General features: G+C 41.3%; 1 long non-coding RNA gene across 1 annotated transcript; it reads right to left on the bottom strand.

Annotated features, from left to right (window-relative positions):
* Nucleotides 1–621: 621 nt before the first annotated feature.
* On the bottom strand, nt 622–21077 carry LOC138105832 (uncharacterized). The gene is made up of 3 exons (XR_011148717.1): nt 20551–21077; nt 20311–20460; nt 622–700 (listed from the first exon to the last, which is right to left on the bottom strand). It is a non-coding gene; the product is annotated as an uncharacterized lncRNA (long non-coding RNA).
* Between the last annotated feature and the right edge of the window lie 864 nt (nt 21078–21941).

Below are 21941 nucleotides of genomic sequence, written 5' to 3'. Positions count from 1 at the left end.
TTATGACTTAGCTTCCAGGCTATTCTTCTTCAAAATCGAGATAAACCACTTCACAGTATTTTATGATAAATACGTCTGGGAAAAGTGTTCAGTGAACAAGTCAGCTTAAAAATATTCTTCAGCGAGTATATTTGTTTTGGTGGTTGTTACTCATCACTTCTCAAAGCCCTGAGGAATTCATTAACACTTTTTTAGCTAGTACTTTTTGTCTTTCAGCAGTTAATTTCTTTATGACATAGGTACATGTGTTTGAGGGAGTGTGCAGAGGATAAATTCCATGCACCAAAATACTTTAAAAAGAGAAAAAAGAAGTTAATTAATTAAAATGTTCAATACAAATGAAAAATTAATCCCACCCTTCCTAAAAAAGTGCAATGAAAACTAAATAAATTTGCATGTAGAGATATGATTTCTCTCTTTTATTTTTGCTTTACCACTTATCTGTCATTGTTTCTGTCCTAGGATTTTATCCCTCTAGATTATTTCTCATTATATCCTTCCTTCTTGTCAAAACCTTACCCAGTGGCTCCTGATGCTCCTGCCCCATCTGTTTCAGCTTCTCCTCCCACCCCTGTGGCCAGGCAGCCCTGCAGTTGTGTCTTGACTTCTTCTGCAAGTCTACTTCTTTTCCCACCTTCACTTAAATCACAAATTTTTTCATCCAAGATTGTCTAGGATGCATGGAGAGCTTGGAGCTTGCCTGGAGCAGACATGTGGGACATAATGGAAACGAAGATTTTGCAATGGGTCTTGTGGAGCAGCCTTTGTAAAAGGAAATGGGGCAGATTTTGTACATTTAGAACTTAATTTTTATAAATATTTTACCATAATGTTTTAATCACCTGCATTTTCTTGCTGCTTGGAATAACATCACACAACTGTGTGTGTGTCCCCTGGTTCAAAAAGAGGTGGACGTTTTTGAAGGGATTTAAAATGCAGGTTGAGCACATACCTATGTATGTACACACAAATATGTGCATGTGCTTAGGTTAATCCTGATTTATTATCTTAAAGAAGAACTCTATGGTTTAGATGTAAGTTTTTATGATTCATTCAATGGCTTTTATTTATTCACGTCGTTTTGCTTTACACCCTTAAGCTATCACGGATATTTTATATGACAGTACTTAATTGTGTTCATCCACCAGAAATGCTGATTGAAAATTAAAATGTTCCTGCTCATTTCTTTCTGGGGATATGCACACTGAAGATTAATAGATTCATTTTTATTACGTACATGAAAGAAACAAGACTTGTTAAGATGGTGAAATCCTGAAATTGATAGTTTCATAACTAGAAATTCTACGTGAAGCAGTTAGTTTGGGCTTTAATGGGTGTCCCACTTTAGCCATGATCAGCTCACTAGCAGTCCTAGTACTTTATCTTCATTATCAGTTTAATGAACTGAAAAAAAAAAAAAAGGACCAAGCTGAGCGCATGTAAACCTTCCATGAAAGTATGCTGAAAGTCATTATAAGTAAAATAGATTCATTAAGCAGGGGGTAAACTGCCTTTCACAGCAGGTGAGGTCCATTCCTGCATTTTCCTGGCAAAGGAAGAAGGGAGGAGAAATGAGGGATCCAACAACATAGCTCATTGGAAGAGTAGATGAAGGGTGTTCTCATTTCAGCTCATCCCACTGCAATATGTTGGTGCCTATTGAGTGAACTGCACAGATAGCCAGGCTGTCCTTGGTCCCCTTTCTCCTGCCCTCAAGGCTGGCCTCAAGGAGTGGTGGGAACAGTCTCTTATTGCCCCTCCACCTCCTCTCTGGAGAGGTGATGTTTGCACTCCCTTTCCTTACAGAAGTGGACCAAGGGGTTGAGGGGCAGAGCCAGGGCTGAAGCCCCTCGAGAAGAAAAGCCCCTTCAGGGTGTGAGTGCCCTACTCTTGCCCTGGGCTACCTGACAGCAAGAATTGCCCTGCTGCTCTCATGCCCCCTGAGGTAAAGAAGGGAGGAGAAAAATTAGACTGGGCCTGAGGTCCATAGACCTCCCTGTTTTTACCTGGCTGAGGGAAATCCCATCCCGTTGTCAGTTTTAAAGAGAAAGATTCACCAACTTTTCTTTCTCTGCTGAAGCTCAAGGGGACGAGCTATGATTGGGAGGGGAGACTAGAGAGGCACTGCTTATAAGGCAAGTAAATCAGAAAAATATGATCTAAATTCACGACTTGCTGAATAGCTGGCGTCCTCCTGAGCACCTGGATGTGGCATTTCCACTTTATGCTTTAATCCATCCTGTTCCTCATCGTCTTACAAGATTGGGTTGGGGAAAGAAGAGTAATATTTGGTATAGTTACACACTTATCCCCAGGAATAGCATGCCTTTGACCTTGAAAGACCACAGCAGATTTTTGCTTTTGAATTAGGCCTCTCCTAATTGGGAAATTAATGTTGGGTATCTTCAGCTGCCAGTAAATTCATTTCTGCCTGAAATGAAATAAAAATGAAGTAACACGGACAGTCCTTCCAGGCAGATGTCAGTCCAAAGGCTGGGTGTATGTTGGGTGTGCAATAAATGACTGTGAAACCCTTACCCTGGAAATAAATTTGCTCCCAGACATCATGTGTTTCCAAGTATTTCAGTGTTTGAATACTTCACATCCTGTGACACAGTCACATACTGTCCTCTTGTGCCAAAGCAGAAATATTGGTATATAAACAGAAAGGTTCGTGTCCTTCTTTTGATTTCTTTAGCCCAGTTGCATAACATTAGTCATTATAGCCTTACACTAAGAGAGTTTTTACAAGAAATATGACCCTTGTGCTTTAGATTAAGTTAATATGTATGAAATGTCTTCTTTTGCTGTAATGTATTCTCCTGCTGGCCACAAGAAAAGAAAATTGGGAAGAGGAAATCCCCTTCTGTGTTATAGGATCAAAAAAGAGAACAATGGGGAAAACTGAATATGTTTCCAGATTTTATGGTTTGCCCTTAGGTTCAGCATTGCAACTAGCAGACATGTACCACGTAGAAGCGAAGGCAGGTAAAATATCCCGAGTATGAGATGGAAGTGGGTTTGGTGGCTTCATTTGGAATTGCACCCAACCACACAGAGTGAGCATGACACCTATTTGCAAATGTTAAATGGTTTAGAATTCCGCGCATTGCTCTTCTCTCTAAACACATGCATCACAGCCATGAAAAAGGGATGTTAGTCGTAAGTACAAGCCTTGTGCCCAACATTCCCCAACTGGCAAGTCTTTAATTACATTAACATTCACATTTGCTTGCTCCCATGTTCTTAAAATGAAGATTAATTTTCATCATGTCAAAGTTCTGAATGCCACAGGATTTCTGTAGTCATCATTCACAGTACTTGCCAGGAAGTAATAGTGAAAACAATTCCAGCTGTTGGTGTGGAAGTCTAGAGGTTGATGAGGACTAATTACACAATCATTTGAGAAGAAATACGTAGTGCTAACCCACTTCTTGATGTGCACAACTTTGTTAATGCTTTGCTTAAATTTTGAAATAGCAGTGTGATTTCTACAAGTTGTAATGCATACTTTGCTCCTAGTTGGTGTCTGCAGGCAGTAGAATTGTTGGGGACATAGTAGTAGGTAGAGAAGGTAAGTTACTATAAATTGAAAAAAATAATTGAAAGCTCTGAGTTATGAGTAAGAATTATGCTCTGTGCTATAATTTGGGTGGAGGGGCATTCATGATTTATGTTAGCAATAAAGAAAGGATCTTATAATAATGTAGCTGCTTTATTAATGTAGTTATTAATTTATTCTCTATTATGCATATGAAGAGAGATTAATTATCTCATAAACATCCTTTCCTTAAGGCTGTGCACTAAATGAATGGTAAACAAGGCCGTGGCTGCAGCAGCAGGTAGGAATAGGAAAAATGTTGTGCAGAGCAAGATAATGAATGCCTTGGACTGAGAACCAGCATCAGAGATTCTGCATTGCTGTTATGGTTTTCAACCTTTTTATTCAACTGCAGCTGCTTTCCTGTTTCTCCTTGTTTCTGGTAGAAGACATTAGCTACGAAAAGCTTAGCGAGTTCCTGAAGCTGAAGTGACAGCAGAGCAGGACAAGTAACAGAAAGCTTAACAACTACTACAACAGCTCCACGTGTTGATGCACAAGGAGCATCTGCGCTGCTGATTTCAGATTTCTACCCTGGTGAAATATTTCTGTCTTTTTGGAATATGGGTAATTTCTGTCTTTTTAATTTTTTTTTTTTTTTTTTTTTTTTTTTTTTTTTTTTTTTTGTGTTAGTTGTTGAGGGAAGTGTCTAAGCGCTGTTGTGATGTCTTAAACACCCAATCCTTCCATGAGGAGAGGGCTAAAGAGATCATGTTCTGCTAAGGCTTGGATGTGCTTTCAGTTGTTCCAAAGCAAGTCTTAGGCAGATAGGGAGAGTCCCTGTGGTTGTATGAAACCTCAGGTAGCCCCGGTAGCTTTCACCCCACTGAATTACTTCATCCCATGAAACTGCCCAGCACTGGCATTTGTTCTGAGCTGACAGAAAGCCAGTTCAGCTACTAAATTACCTTGCCCAGATATGCTCCAGATGAAGAGAAAGTTGCTGCAGGCAGTTCTCATGGGCTGCTTGAACACGTTAACTCGGTCCCTTGTGAGGGGTAGGTCCTGGTTCCTGTGCTTGTCCTGAGTGACCCTTTGCCAGGACTAAACTCCCTCCCACAGTTCCTTCACCCTGGGGGATGAACTATAGGCAGAGATGCAACACAGGGAAGACAGAAAGCAGTGCACTGAGGAATTGGAAAGATATGGCTCTGGTCTGAAGTTGTGCAGTAGAAGGGCAGAAATCGAATGTGCTTGTGGATCAGCACTCGGGAAGGAGATGGCTTAATTTCCTTCAAATACAATAATTTAACATCACATTTCCTAAGTGTAGCTGGGACTTTACCTATTGTTATTTCCCATGACAAAAATTTCAAAGGCAAAACCCCAACAAGATGGCTGATTTTGAGACATCAAGCTTAACCAACTCCTATGTATTGAAAGTTGAGTTCAGTGCTTACGTGCTGCTGTTGCACTTCTGTTGCTCTGCCATGATAACTTCTGCCTTTCCAGCATCCTCTAGACAATGGAGAAGTGCTCACTGCAGAAAGGAGATTTGTGCTACTCCTGCAGTGCATCACCTACATTGTGCTATTAGTTTGAAAGCTTTCAGTATGATTCTTCTCTGTGTATTTGACCAGACAGCAGGGGCTGTCTTCTCCAGCTGGCAGCCTGGCTATTGCTCTGCACCAAGCAAGCCCATCAGAAGGAGTCCCTCCCCCTGCCTCGTGTTTTCCTGCCCTTTTACTAGCATTACTACAAGTCAGGCAGAGGGACCTGAAATCACAAGTTGGAAGAGGGAATAGAACATCATTTTCAGCAGCAATACAGTCCTAGATCAGATTAAACTGACACAGAAATGGCAATCTCCAGAGCTATACAAGGTTATTCCCAGGCACTTAGTGGTCCATCGAGGTATGACCTTTTTTCCAGGAGAGGTCACATCCTAAAACCATGAAATTCAGTTTTTATCTTTCCATTAGGGGTAACAAGCTGGTTCATTATTAATTCCACAACTACCTTTCATCAAGTATGTTCTGCTCATGCCTAACCAAAGTACCCAGTATTTGATTGCCCCCACAGCACTGCAGTCCCTGTTACAGTCAGGCTGAGCAGGTTGATATGCACAGAGTTCATCCCAGCCCCATCTGAAATTCAGCAATTCCCATGCTCAGAGGGATTGCTAGGCCTGTCCTGATCAGAGCTGGCTATCAAAGGCCACTGCTGGACTAGATTACTCTGTGTTGGAAGCAATCTCAGCAGCTGGCTGAGGATCATTTTGTACTGCTTGCAAGGTGGAGGGGGTTTTATAGGGCAGATATATATTTTGAGCACATGGACAAAGCAGAGAGGGAGACAGTACAAGAGACATCATCAAATCATATATTTGTCAGGCAATTAAGGAGTAATTGATTACTTACAAGAAGAGCAATCAAACCATTTTAGGAGCATTTGTTTTCAAATTGCTTGTATCTGGCAATCAAACGGAATAATAGATCTGTGTGGGGGCATGATTGACAGACTGACTTGCATTACAACTTGCTGGAATAGCATAAATGTTTGATTTAGGCTTAGTTTACCTATGTTAAAACTGTAAAATAGATGCTGACTTTGTGGAATCAATGGCAAGCACTACATACTGGTTGGACTCTGTATCTCAGGAGATGCACTCAGTCTGAAACCAAAACTGGTACCATTTTCCCTTAAAAAAAGCAACAGTCTATTTGAGATAGATATATCTACCCAGGTTCTCTTACAGTTTCTCAGAAATGCACTTATCCCTGGAGAGTGTTTTACGGAAATATATTTACTTAAAATGTATGCAAAGGATTTCCAAAATGCAGATAAATTATGAAATGCTCAGTAACACAGACCGAGAGAGGTGGTTGCAGTATCTTTTGTATATTTTCTAAGACATTTGGGATTCAAATACATACCTGCAGAGGTATCACAGTGAGCTGAAATCCACAGAAATAGATTATAAGCTATTTAGATATTTCAGAAAACCCTCCTAGATGCATAATCATTTTTTTTAGGAACCCAGTGCTTCCAGAAATCTTGCCCACTTCTCATATCTGAAAATGCCTATACAATGCAGGAAACAGCTCCAAGGGAAAGGAATTTACTGTAAACCAAGTCCTTCTCATAAGTGATTTGGATGAGCAGAGTGAGATTTAGAATTTAGAACCACTGCTGGTAAATAACTGAGCTCCAGGCTTCAGGATAATGAAACAGTTTTGAAATCTTCCAGCCCATCCCTGTTTAGAAGAACATTGTTTTTTGTTATTCTTATATTTTAAAAAATTTAATCACTACACTTTTTCCTTTGCACAAGGATCAATATTACAATAATTGCATAAATGAGACCTTGATGGTGAATGCAAATACAAAGCCACTTAAAGTGATTTTTGCTCCACTTGATTGCATTGGTTTGTTAGATTTATTATTGGTTTGCAATATTTTGGCTTCATTTCTCTCTCTTCAGTTACTGTGGCATCAAAAGGTTCCCCTCCCCTACCATTACATCATTAGCATTCTCCTAAAAACTCCAATGTACAATCTCTACCCCAAAAATTAATGTCTAGTGACAGATAATAGGAAAGATTAGTTAGTTAGCAATCCTTTTAAATGTGGCTTGGAAAACTGACTGCTGAGCCAAGCCATGGGGCCTGAAGCTACAGACAAACAGATTTCTTTGCCTCTAACAGCTGAGGAGCACTGAGCAAGACAACTACTGAAGGGGTCTCCTTTTTCTGAAAGATTTCTTGCTTGTTATGCTGTGAGGTTATTAGAAAGGTCTGCAGAATCGTAGAATAGTTTGGGTTGGAAGAACCTCAAAGATGTTCTAGTTCCAACCCTGTGCCATAAGCATGTATGCCACCCACTAGAGCAGGTTGCTCAAAGCCTCATCCCACCTGGCCTTGAACATTGCCAGGAATGCGACATCCACAGCTTCTCTGGGCAACCCGTGCCAGTATCACCAGTGTCAAAGGCTTTGCACAACTCCAAGTGCATGCCATTTGGTTTAGTAACTTAACTAATTGTAATAGGGAATAAAATCCTGGATTTCTCCTGATTTTGGTCTTTGGCGGTGATCCAGGGTGGCTCTGAAGTTAAAGGTGGCACTGGGCTGACTCTTTTAGTGAGTGTCTGGTCTAGTAGGATTCTGCCTGGTGCTGCAGAGACTATCAGAAGTGATGAGATAATTCAGTGAGGCCCTTTCTGCTCAGCCACCAGACAAAGCCAAAAATCATTAAGGGAGATGAACAGCAGAGGCAGAAGGATTGCCTGAGTTATAGGGACAGCTTTAGCTAGTGTGCCTCTAACATTGGGACTACACTGCTCCCAAACCAAACTACAAATTGGCCTAAGCACAGCAGAAACAGAGAAAAAATGGGCTACAAAACACTTTTACATTGCTTGTTCACCCTGATTGCAGGGGAAACAACTTTATAGACCTTTCTTGCTCTATAGATTTTTAATTTAGCATTTATCAAAAAAGGCTCATCCTATCAGTTAGGTCCTCACTAGTGTGGATACAAAAAATTATTTTGGCCTTGTCTGACAGTAAATATGAGGATGAGATGTTTTTCATGCTGCAGAGATGCCTCAAAGTCACTAGTTTGTATTTACTTGTTTGAAGAAAGGACGGACCTAATCTTAGCTGATACAAGTTAGCCACTTCCAAAAGCAAGACAGAAATTTTGGAAACTTTCTCTAAAAATCTCTGTTATTAATTCTCATGTTAGTGCTTGTGTACCAGATTAGGCCTGTTCACAGTATGTAAGAGGCTTTTTAATGCCTAACGTGCACAGGACTAGAGAAAAGCCATGTCTGATAGGATGCTGAAGTGGAGAACCACACCATCTGGATGGGACGTACTAGCAATGGTGTCACACAAGGCTTTCACCTAGAAGGTGACTTTGTGCTGCTCAGCATGACTTCACTTCTTGGCTAAATCTCCAGTTTTACTTTGCTCTTTGATTAATGCTAAGCCATAATGACTAGTGTCTGGATTTTTCCTCTTAAAGTCTTGCTTTTGCTGAATAAATGTCCAGAAGAAAAATTTCTTTCTTTCTTCACCTTACTGCATTACACTTAGCCAGGTGTCCTGGTTTCAGCTGGGATTGAGTTAATTTTCCTCCTAGTAGCTGGTACAGAGCTGTGTTTTGGGTTTAGCATGAGAATAATGTTGGTAGCACACTGATGCTTTTGTTGTTGCTCAGCAGTGCTTACCCCAAATGAAGGACTTCCAGTGTCCATGGTCTGCCAGTGAGGAGGTGCACAAGAACCTGGGAGGGAGCATAGCGTGGACAGCTGACCCAAATTTCCAAAGGGATATTCTATACCACAGGACATCATGCCCAGTATATAAACTGGGGGGAGTTGCTGGGAGGGGTTGATCAATGTTGGGGGACAGGGTCTGGCATTGGTCAGCAGGTGGTGGGACACTGTATTGTGAATCACTTTTCTTTCCTGGGTTTTATTCCTCTCTCTTTTTGTTACCTGCCTTTTCATTACATGATGATGATGAGGATGATGTTTTTGTCCCATTTATTAAACTGGTTCTTAACTCACAGGTTTTATCCTTTTTTTTTTTCAAATTCACTTCCCCATCCTACCGGGGGAAGGGCAGGGGTGAAGAGTGAGAGAACAGATGCCTGGTTCTTAGTTGCCAGCTGAAGCTAGACTATTTAAAGCCTCATGTTAGCTCAATACCTTTCCTAGAAGCCACAGGAGGTCTTCTCAAGAGGGAACTGGTGGATAAAGGTCCACTGATACCCCATGCAAAAGTGTTGTAGACAGAGAATCTCACAGTGAGATTGTAGTCTTTGTGCAATGTGGGTAAGTTACTCCTCTGCCTGCCTAGGTAATGGCAGCTTTTAAGCAATACAGCCCTCTCGAGTGAGGCAGAAGTTTGTTTCTCTCATTTGAGTACAAATTTCCAAGGCAAGTATGTTTTGTTTAGTGTAAATTTTAACTTCTTTTTAAGAAAAGAGATTGACACATCTTCACACCATCAAGACTATATCTGAATTTTATGGTGCTGAGGCTTTGTGGAACTAAAGTGTATCATCTGACTGTTGTAGATAAAAACCTGATGAAAAAGGCAGCCTGTAGTATAGGAAGGACAAGAAAATGGAGAGTGAGATTTGGAAAGTTACACAGTGAAGGAATTTAATTCCAAAATCTCAGCTGACCTCATAGAGCAATACCATACCACACTGCTTAAAAACAGTCTGCACAGAACAGAGGAGAACATTTGATTCAAAATCCATTGTCAGTAAAGAGTTACCCTTAAAACTGTATTTTAAACATGATTTCTGAGATAATTGCAAAACTAAAAGTGTCTATTTTTAATATAATTCCTCCTACCAAAGAAATCCCTAAAGAATGGGAAGTAGTACCTGTTTATAGGCAAAATTGGTGCTTATTGCAGTTATGCTACATGCAAACTGCTACATAAAGGTTGCTCAAGTCTCCCAAATTGATAGCTGTTTGCAACTCAGTGGCCTCTGAAGGCGTCCAAAGTGACACACAGCATTATGGCAAAATTACCAAAGTGTCCTCAAATTTCTTGATATGAGAGAGAGGAAAAAACTTAAATTATTCTCCACTATGTCTGACTTATATCAGACAATAGTACGTGATTTTTATTATGAAGTGTTGACTGCGAGCCAATCAAGCTGTATTATGCTGTACTGGGCACCAGCATCTATAAGGAACTGCAGCAAATATTCAGGATAAAGGAATGCAAACAGACATGCAAAAGCAAAAGAGAAAGAACAGTGGGGCACAGAGAAACAAAACACATACAGCAGCAATTTCTCAGAATCTGCTGGTCTTACAGTTTGTAAGAGAGAACATCCTGCCACCTGTTTGCCCTGAGTCAGTGCATGTCTGTGGGTCACACTGAAAGCTGTGGGTCAAAAATCAGGCACTAGATGCTTCTGTTCTTTCTATTAATATGTAACTTTGTCAATTAAAAAAAAATACAACCTAACCTGATTTCCCTGGGCACCTGCTCTTTTCATGGCCAGGGGCATCCTGGCGTGTATGAGAAGTAGTGTGGCCAGCACGACCAGGGAAGCAATTCTTTCCATGTACTCAGCACTCAAATCTTGTGTTCAGTTTTGTGCCCCTCCCTGCAAGAAAGACATTGAGGTGATGGGGTGTGTCCAGGGCAACAAAGGTGCTGAAGAGTCTGGAGCACAAGTCTCATGAGGGGTGGCTGAGGGAGCTGGGGTTGTTCAACCTGGAGAAGAGGAAGACCAGGGGGACCTCATCGCTCTATAACTATGTGAAAGAAGGCTGTGGCCAGGTGGGGGTCAGTCTCTTCTCTCAGATCTCAAGTGAAAGGATGAGAGGAAGTGGCCTCAGGTTGTGGCAGAGGAGGTTTAGATTAAATATAAGGGAAAAATTCTTCACAGAAGGGGTTGTCAAGCACTGGCACAGGCTGCCCAAGGAAGAGGTTGAGTCACAATCCTTGGAGGTGTTTAAAAGACATGTAGATGTGGCACATGGTATAGTGACATGGACTCGGCAGAACTGGGTTAGTGGCTGGACTTGATAACCTTAGAGATCTGTACCAAACTCAACAGTTCTATTATTCCATGGCACTATGATTCATGTTGGAGGGGAATTTAAGGTGGAATGATGCCCAGCCACCTCCCAGGAGTTACTGCATGCCAGCTAAGGCAGCAGAACAGTGAGCGCCTCTGCTCCTCATCCGCTGCAGTTTGTTGCTAAAAATATGTGAACAAGCTGAAATCAGCACTGGTTTGGGGTTTTGAACAGCTGGAGCTCTGGGAAAGGCACTGCCTCTGTCATTGGGACAGTAATGTCCAGTGGAGGTACCAGCACAGATGCCAATACAGCATTAAATCAAAGTGACCAGAAGGCAGGACTTTAATTCTCATGTGTTACACAACACAGGCACTGGCCTGAGACCCACTGAGACCCTCCCATCGGGAGTGACCAAGCTGGGGGTCACGGTATGAGAAGAACACCCCAAGGTATTGTAACTAGGTTGGAAACAAAACCCCCCAGGGCAGGAACACACGGACACACACATATATTCTCCTTGCACACTATGTGGATGTGCTGGCTTTGCCAATGAACTCTGGACAGCAAGCCTATGCCCAGGGAAAGCAAACAGACGTGGCACAGGTTATCTGGCTGAGTGCTATGCTGCTCCTCAAAGTACCCTGCCATCCTCCAGCAACTTATGTTCATTTTGTTCATTTGTTCTGTATTATGCTGTGAAAGTAGCACTGCTGCCTGTAACCAGCTGTGTATTACCATACAGATAACTTCTGACTGAAGCTGGCATAGCAACAGAGCAGTAGGCAGGATACAGATACAGCTGCAACAGACTGGGGAGGCAGAAGAGAGGGAACTGTGCTGAAGTCTTGGTTTCTTCACCATTAGGTGGTCTAGGCAGTCACAACACTCAAAGCAAATCTGGCTGTGCTACTTGTCCTATATTTCTCCAAAACCACAAGCTGATTTTAAAGCCAGCATTTGGGAAACAGCTTGTGGTCATGTGAGATTAAAAGAAACAGTAGTTTGTACATTCATGAATACAAGTGGAAGAGGAAAGGGTGCATGTATGTTCTAACAGACTGTTTCTTTTTCTTACATGTATTAATAATTACCTACTTGGGAAAACAAAGGAGCAAACTCTCCCAAATTGCAAAGCATGGCAGGTCTGTAAGGATACTGTCTTCATAGATGGTCCTTGAACAACCCCTGGAGATGTGCCTGACAGGAGTTTTTGCAGTATCTGAGGACAGGTGGGATATCTCACAAAACATGCACTGTGCCCCCTAGATCTTGATGTGCAAAGTCTCATGGGGCTTCAGACCCTTACACCAGTGGGGTGGTCACAAACATTCTCAGCGTGCAGCTGCTTAGCTGTGGAGCTGTTCTTTCTATCTCTTAGTCAGCAGCACTGAAATGCAGCTTCTGCATTCAGCTCCAAAGTGAGATTAGCAATCTGATATGTATTGTAGCAAGATGCTTTAGCACAAACTCCTCTTTTCTGTCTTCTGAAGAGAAAAGCTGAGTGGAGTTAGTTTATGGCACATTTTTCTGAGCCGAGGATTCCCTTCAGCTTTGTTATTTTGACATTGAGTCCTTCTCTTGGGTGAGACATTTTCCAGCAACAGCCAAGTGCTCCCTATGCATGAAGCAGGTAGGACCGTATTCCTTCCAGCTACAAGCCCAAATGATGTTCATTTAATGATTCTGGGCACATTTAAAACACAGGCAATTTTAGAGGTAAAAATCAGCATGCAATGGCTATTATGAAGAGGCAAATCTCTAGCTGAATTATTTTCTCCTTCACAGAACGTATCAATTTCTTGCAGCATTCCATCAGGGAAGAGGACTGAGGGCAGCTCAGCTTAACCAGGCTGTCATTGCCCTGGAAGCAACAGAATAGTGGTAGTTCATCTCCAGCTGCTGTGGTGGAAAGAAAGAATCCTTTCATAACCTGCAGAACTTTGCACATATATCTTCTACATATGCCGGACTCTCCTTTAGAGTCAGGTTTCTTTATGTTGCTGCAATTTGCTTGCAGAGAACTTAAATTTCACTTTTAAGGTAGGACTGAGCTGCTAGAGAGGCCCCAGAGACTGGTAGCAACAGGATCAAAAGTTAATGTGACCTTTGCAGCACCTAATTTATGAGAACCTCTCTGCCTTCAAGGAGAGACTTGCATGCCTATTCCTCCTATCCTGTTGAGTTACTAGCATCTATACTAGCCTGACTGGGGAGTTGCAAGTCACCTGCAATCAGCCAAATTTGCATCCTGCTGCATCAGTTGAGTCAGGCGATGCCTTAGGCACTTATCAGGGGCTACAGGGCAGAAGTTCCATCTGCCATCTAGAACATTATCATGGGGGAAGAAGGCACCTTATGTCCATGTCTTGTTAAAGAATAACCCAGAGCAGAGCAGGAGTTTCTCACCAGTAGGGTTTTGTTTAGTTTGGTATATTTGTTTATTTTTGCAACTACTGAATAAAATCCAGAGGCAGGTCCTGAGAGTCCTCAGGAATCAAAGGCGCCTTCTCAGCTGAACGCCCCATTGACACTACCGGCATTTAAATCCTCCCTGTTATGATTAAACTCTTTTCCAGCACGGTGGCACAGCTTCCACAGGGAGATGCAGGCTGCTGATCAAGATGCTCTTGCTGGAAACTGAATCCCCAAGAGCAGTTGTTCCACTGCTAAGAAAACACTGCACCTTGGAAGGGTCTAGGGACGTGGAAATGGAGAGTGCAACAGCTGCCATCACTGTTCCTAATGTCAGCTGCTGGATTTTGCTCTGTGCCCTGTCCTATCAGTCCAGCAGGCTTAGGCAATGATTACTGGAGGCAGCTCATCCCTTCCCATGGACAGAAGCATCCTCATCTCCTGAACTGTACTAGGTTTTAGCAGAAACAAAGTGCACGGTCACTTAAGAGGAGCACATTATTGCATGGGACGATGCCTAGTGCATGTGCAGGTTTTCAGTCAGACACAGGGGACTGAGGCACCTTCAAGGCAGTGACAGCCAGGCTGTGAGAGATATCCTTTTGGCCGTTGCTGGAATTTTGCTGAAGCTTAAGTCCATTTTCATTTGCTGCATGAAATGCAAACTCAGTCCCGTTGGATAAACTGCAAACACAGTCCTTGTTCGTTTTAGATAAGTGTGTATCAAAGCACTGTCTTGAAAGTAGTTGGAATTTTATGTGAAATATCTTCACAAAATATGAGTGGCAAGCTGTGTGCCTATGTACCAAAGCAGTGGAAGTGCCCTGTAGGCACAGCTTAAAAAGATCTACCCTCCCTCCACCCCCGCCAGTAATTGCTGAATGCACATAATCAGGTATTCTTCATTTTCTGTTACAAGATTTCCCTGGTTTAATTTTCTCTTTGCTGTTGAAACCTATTAAAAGAAAATGATGGAGCAAACAACTAGAACTTATAGGTGTAATGTTCAGTTGTTTCCATAATCAGAAGAAAATAAAGTCCCTTGGATCATGTAATAGAAAAATGAAGAAAATCTGAGCACCATCTCAAGCAGTGTTTGCTTACTGAATATAAGACAGTGTTGATAGCAATATTTCTTGTTGGTGGTACTTTATCATGTGATGGGGACTGCATTATGCAGCTCTAATTCTGGTTTGTGTTTTTTAATATACTTTTAATGAAGAAATGTAGATCTCATGGCTCTTAATGAGTGCACTTTTCACTCATAGGTAGAAGGAAGGGGAAGGAAATAGCTTTGGGAAAAAGAAAAAAGAAGCATCCTCTATCAGAATAGGAAGACAATAAGGGGGTCATTTATGGAACGGTACATTTGGACCTCCCATGTCCTTTTCAACCAGCCACACATATCTCTGTGTACCCAACCCAGTTTCACAAAAAAAGCTCCTTCAGTCTTGAAATCTAGTTCCAAATGCTTATTAGTGAGAACATATTCAGGGACTGTGGCTTTTCAAAAGGCACTCTTACAGATATTTTCACAACTGTATTGTCCTCTGGAAATATTCTTGCAGGCCTAGGGCTCTTGTGTGAATGCAGATGCCCATGGACATTTACATGCATAAGGTATTTGCTTCTAATTTATGCCTTTGGGCTGATATAAGTGAGAAAATGAAGCAAAAATGTTTGCTTGAATTTCTTAATAAGGTTCAGAGGGATTTTAGTTATAAATGGTATTTTGAATGCAAAACAAAATAACCCAAAGTTGTCCTTTTTGAGTAGCTTCTTTGTCATTGGTATGAACTTTACCACAGGGGGTAGATATGCAGAAGTGGAAAATTCATAGTACATTGCCCTCTCTGCTGGAACTATTGTTTTTCATTATATAAATAACTGAAATGAAATGTTGAAAGATTGGGTGGGTAGAGAAGGATATCTTTTTCTTTTAATGTAATCCCTTTTCCTTTAGTTCCTGTTACACATCAAAACTATGTAGGTTAAAATCCTTTCTGAACCTCTTCCCAGAAACATCAATGAGAATTTGCTTTTAAGTGTCTTGGCCACCCCAGCTGTGGAATAAAGCAGAAGTTTGCTGCAATTTATATGCTCTAACATCTTATGCTAATTAATCCCAACCCCAAACAAAGCTAAGGGGAGAGAGAGGGGGAGAAGCAATGAGATAATAAAATTAATACTTATGCAATTAGGAAAGAATATTCCTCGGTGGTTAGCGGGGTTAGCATACAGCTCATTTTTATCTCCTCCGTATGTCCCTTTTTGCTTCTCTATTTTATCTATGTTCTCATTTCTTCCAGTAATCCTGGACTGAGGAGCAAAGCACAAGGTAAACCTTATGCTCCTATAGGAATACTTCACTATGCCATGGTATGGGATGATACACTCCCATCTCAATCAGGAAACTCCAAGCCAGAAAGTCGTTTTGATACAAAAAAAATGTGTGAATGATCAACCCCAACCATATCTGTGAGTCTTCCCTGGGAAGGAAAAATGAAATGCCTGTTTTTACCGTTTTTTCTCTTTTACAGACCCAAGTGACTCTGAAGGTGAAATCACAAGAGGTCACACTAGAGTAGACAGCACAAGCCTAGGAGATTAAACTAATGTTCCCAGACCTCAAGGAGACTCCTGAACACCCTGTCTTCATGGTAATCCCATCCTGATCTCCTTCCTTCCTCCACCCTTTATGTAGGGATTTAAGGGTGTTTAGGTAGCTTATGATCACTCAGGCAACAAAATATAACTGTAAAAGCTTTCTGCACTGAGATTGTTATAATTCTTTCTTATTGCAAACCTATCCAAGGCACCATATCTGCAACCTTGTGTAATATATCTTGCCTGGCTAAAAAATCGTGGTGACACCCTGTGTGAATGAAGGGCTACCTGTCTTAAGGATGGAGGAAACCTGTATACCAGAATTTTAAATAATTCATAGCAGAACTGTGTAACAATTTGGATTCTGAGTACTTCCTTTTGAATCAGACAATCCAAGAAAGAAAGAAATCTAGTCAGGCTTTCTTGACACTGGGTAGCCAGGATACACTCTATCTGGAAAGTCCCTACCCTACAAACCCCAATGCAAACCCATTGTCCTTGGCCCGTGAGTGTGGTGCATGGAGCGTGGGGTCCCGACCATGGCTGCTAGCATAGCACTTAAAAACCAGTTGGAGCAGGTCTCTTCTGCATATCTCTGCTCAGTGCTGATGTGCCACCCCCATTTCAGTGGATGGAAACAAGAACTAATGCTGAATTGAAGAAGCATGTGGACAGAAGAGATTTTGTTGTTCAATTTTTGGGAACACAGCACACCTTGTTTCTCCTATCTTGCAAACGACAGACAAGACATTTTCAAATATAATGGACTTCAAATGTCAGGTGTACTCAAGGGTGAGACTGTGAATGCAAATGAACTGTTTTGATAAGTGCAATCTAAATACCAAAACCAAATTACAGCTTCCCTGTCATTGCAGTTCTGCTGTGTGAGGTGAAAGCAGCACAAAATCCTGGGAGATAAGCAGAGGATATGGATCTTCTGCGGGGGCAAAGGAGTGCCATTAAGCATGGTTAACCAAGAAATAAGGGAAAGGTGTGATAAAAGTGCAGGGCAGTTGAACTGGAAACAAACAAAAAAACAAGCAACTTCCTGAGGTTTTCTTTAATGACTGCTTCTGTCTTCCATCTGAAGGACAAATAAGCAGTCCCAGATCCTACAAGAGGAGGTCTGCTACAGAAGCAAGCTATCTGGTCCTTCATAACCAATCTATTCCCTGGTACCTGCCTGTTTCTTTTGGGCATCACTGAATTACTCAAGCTGTGATCTGAAGAACTGTCTTCTCCTTTACTACCAATTTGAAATTACTAATACTTTATTTGACTTTAGAAAGACAATCTTCCACAAGAGCTGAGGTGAAGATTTTTAAATTATTCAACCACTCTATGCAAATAATAACTAATTTTTGCAATGCCCTGGTGAGGTAGGTAATTATATGTTATCTTTTCTGACAGGCAGAGACATTAAGTTTGAATCATTGGCTCTAGACCAGAGGAGATCTTTGAACTCAATTTTCCTGGGCTGTGGTGAAATTTTGAAAGAAGCTCTAGTTTGATCAGATGCAGGTTTTTGTTTTCCATTTTTGTCTCATCAAGAAACCAAGCTTGGAAGAATACCCCTTGTCTGAGTTGCCAGAATATGTTCATAAATGATTCACTTGAACCTTTCATAGTCAAACATGACACTGAGAGTACCATGGAAATAAATTTTTGAGGGTAGATGAGTCACGGGTTTCATTGCAAGTAATGACAAAAGCTGATTCTGTTACTCACATGAGTTTTATCCTCACTGCCTAAAGCTTTTGCTGTATAGTGATCTGGCTGGATTGCTCCAGCTACCTTTCCAGTTTAGGGTCTTGTCATAGATGAGGGAGTGTGGTTTTGGTGTACTAAAACTGTGTAAACCTGAAGTAAACAGTACCCATGTTAGGTGCAGGCCCTCAGTAATCCAAAATTGGCTTGTGGTCTGAAACAGGTTTTGTATCTCTTCCAGAATCTGCCACCTACAACAGCTCAATTATCTTACGAATGACTCACTGAGTTCTTGTGGCAGTGAGCTCCTGTCCTAATTAAGGGAACAACCACCTGAGCTCTTTCCTTGCACAGCTTTCCTGTTCCCCTTTTATCTTCTCTCTGCCATTCCTTAAGTTACTTCACTGTGACCTGTCCCCAGCTGTTTGTTCCCATGCTTACCTTCCCCATTCATCACATCTACATGCTCAACACCACTCTGAACCCCTTCTGCATGATTTTAGGTGACCGAAGGGTGAATGGAGCCCCAGGGGGAGCAACATGGGGGTAACAAGGCAGCAGCACTATGAAAAAGCACCGTTCCTTCTCCATAATGACAACTGGCTCAGCTGCTGAACTTTAGGCCACAGGAGGGCCCTCTCTGGAGATGTCAGACTGTACTTGCTGGTGAACGCTATCAGCCATGCTATTTGATCTCTGAGTACCCTGGGATAGCCACCTTCATCCCTGAGCACATCCTACTCTGACATTCAATTACCATTACAGGCATCCTCTTTAGCTTCAAAACAAAGTCATGAGGAAATATGGAAACTTCTGTAACTTGTGCTGCACTGCACAACATCTGGGTCCTGTAAAGTACTCCTAGCCCCATCCTCACAAGAACTCCACCACTACAGGATCTCAAATATTTCTGAAACAACTTTTTATGTTTCTTGATGGAAATTACAGTTTTTACATGTTTTGAATGCCCATTTATTAAAAAAATAGTATTTCCTAATGAAGTGATGTACAGACTGACAGCAAATATTTGCCTCAAACATTTTATAAGAGATCAATCTATCCTGATTTTTTGGGGAAGAATATGAGGCACAGCAGGATGAAGTTATTTGATGAAAGTGCTCAAGTCTGCTATGACAAATGAGAACTTTAATGAGAACAGTGATATCCTGATTTTCTGATATGCTGTTCATTAAGTCGCTCAGTAGTTATGCTATAGTTCTGTTTGCTTATTTTTAATACAGTGTTTAGAAAGTAGAAATTAACTTCTCTGGTTATGCATGTACAAGTAGGCATGACATGTATCTCCTTGGATTTTACTTCCACGTTAATACGCATAGAAAACTTCCACCTGCTATCCCATCAGGCATGGAACTGTGATTTTTGCCACAACAGGGGGTAGGATTTATGTTCAGAGACAGTGTACGGTTAGACATGCTGTTGCTTTAGCATCTTTCATCCTAGAGCTCTGAAATGGAGGATGGAGACTTCCACTCCAGTATAGCATTTTCCCCCATTCTAAAAATGCAAACACAAATACAGTTTCAGATGACAGTCTTATAAAACAGATCTAAGCCATTCTGGGGTTTTGTTGGTTTTGTTTCCCATCGTCAAAATGGGATCTAGGATCTGTCTGTGATGTAACTACCAACAAGTCAATGCAGTTAAATATTAATTTTCAAATTCAACAGATCACATGTGTCATTATAATAATTCAGGGCTTTAGAAGCATAGTGAAGAAAGGATCTTGAGAGAGGCACCACATAGGACAACTGAACTCATTTATCTGGTTTTGCTGCAACCACCTCAACACAAATGCTGATTTAATAACACTCTTTGCTCCTGCTGGCTGGATTCAGTGCTCACCACAGGTGCTATTTACCTCTGAAATGCATGGTGACTACCAATCAGGCTCAGGGAGTGGCACATTTTTCAATAATAGATCAGTGTCTGAACATGTCAGCAACTCATGCTATACTTAAGTCTAGTAATGCTAACACTGAAAACAAAGGTTCAGTTCATAAGTTCAGAGGACTTAGCTAAGACAAGCAGGAGCACATCAGCCAAACGCATCACTGCCACGTTAGAGAAGGGCTCATTAGCTCTTGGAAGGTGTTTGTCCCCAGTACTGCAGGTTCTTCCCATTAATGTATTTACTCATTTTGTTTTCAAATGCATTCTCCCACATGTGCTGCAAACACCTGGGCATCCCTGTGAGTGTGCACTTTCCACAAGAGCTCTCTTTGGACATACGTCACAGGTCCACATGTGGTAGTGGGAGCGTCAGATATGGGAAAGGATTACAGAGCCCTGATTCTCATTGTCAGTAGCTTTCCTCCTGGCCAGAGGATAAATGGAAAGCAGTACACAAAATTGCTGTGAGTAATGAGGAGCAGCAAAAAGTAAGCTATCTGAAGTATTATGGAAGAGATAGAAATCCCATTTCAAGCGCATTTATAAAAGATAGTTACACTACTCACGTTTGATAGGTCCAGGCTTGTGCAGGGGTACGTCAGCAGAATGTGGTATTCTTGTGGCTGTAGCCATTTACACAGATCTAATTTGGCTCAGGCCAGGAAACTGAGGAGCTTTGCTTTGCTTGAAAAATTGGGAGTCCAAAACTTTCTGTTCTGAACAGAGTGAGAAGAAAACCACCTTGCTTAGGAAAGAGAACATAGATAAGAGAGTACAAGCATCTTCACCTGAGGACAAACAACTACCTGGAAATTATTCTGTGGACAGAAATCTGCTGAATGTGATGGTCACAGGAGTAAGTCTGCCTGCACTTACCCTGCTTCAAGCAGCTTCTTGGAAAAACAGGTTTATGAAGAAATATCTTCACCTCCCAAATTGAACTACCATGTTTTATATATTTAGCCAAATAATTACCAGCCTAAGAGGAGAGGTAAGAATTTCAGTTTGTGCCTCATTCATCTCAGAAGAATGCTTTAATCATTAAGTACTGGTTGGTGTGAATCTCAGTCACTTTCACCTCCTGGAATCACTCCTGGGCTTAGTAAGCCTTCTGGATCAATATACCAAGCTAATTGAAACTTTTCATGGAAAAGTTCTGTTTCACCTTACTGATATTTTCTCTAGGGAAAGACAAAATAACTCCGTATCAGTATCACTTCATATATTGTGCATAAAAATGCCATCTATTTTAGCAGTCTATTTTAGTAGAGATATTTGGGTAGACCAGAGTATTTTTTCCAATTGCTTTTTCTGATTTTGCTTAGATGCTATACACAAGGGGTGGCTGAGAAATTCTTTTTGCTATATTTCTCCTTTAGAGAGATTTGTTTTTTCCAACTCTGAGCTGCTGCTGAATTCAGATGAGTATCAAAGCCTAGAAAACACTGAAATTTTGTCGCTACAAGAGAAAGATCATCTACTAAAAAGACCCCAGCCGGAAATATCAGAAAATCTCTCAAAATAAATATATAGTATCCTGATGAGTGCGCCTAACTTAGCATGGAATTGGAAAATGACAAGCAAGAACAGATAGTGTCATCACTCTGTCATGAGTGACCCTACTGTGTTATGAGCTGTTTTAGAGTGGTTTTGCAACTTCAACCAAACACCACACAGGATGCTTTCTAACACACAAACAAAAGTAAGACCAACATAAATGTGATGGTGCTCTTCATCAATGAGATGTAAGATACCAAAAAAAATGACTTCCACATACCACCACAAATACAAAACTTTCCCTTCTACTTATGTTTTAAATTGTGGTGCCCAGAAGAAGGCTCCCTGATCTAAAAGAAGAGATTTGGTGATAATGGGGATAATAGCTGGTGGGTACAGGTTATAAGAAACATGAGAAAGAAGAGAGGAAAATAACTGTGAAAAATAGTAGAACTGTCTGAGCAGTCAAAGCACAAGTATCCCAGGAAGAATAGTAAAAGTAATAAAGAATGGCAGAAATACAGAGATGTAGGCTATGGAGTAAGCTCTAAAATCCTCTTTGTCTAAAGCAGATAAAGGGCTTGAAGCCAGTATTTCACAGTACCTCTGCAGCTCTTGGTCTCAAACCTCTGGAGCAGAAGGAAGGCATTTATTCACATATAAAATGGATGCAGCTGAAGGGAATGTAGTGAATGAGGAA

The sequence above is a fragment of the Aphelocoma coerulescens genome, chromosome 2, assembly GCF_041296385.1.
Source record: "Aphelocoma coerulescens isolate FSJ_1873_10779 chromosome 2, UR_Acoe_1.0, whole genome shotgun sequence".
Classification (NCBI taxonomy): domain Eukaryota; kingdom Metazoa; phylum Chordata; class Aves; order Passeriformes; family Corvidae; genus Aphelocoma; species Aphelocoma coerulescens.
Note: the sequence above shows the minus strand (reverse complement) of the source record. Positions and strands in the feature narration are given on the sequence as shown.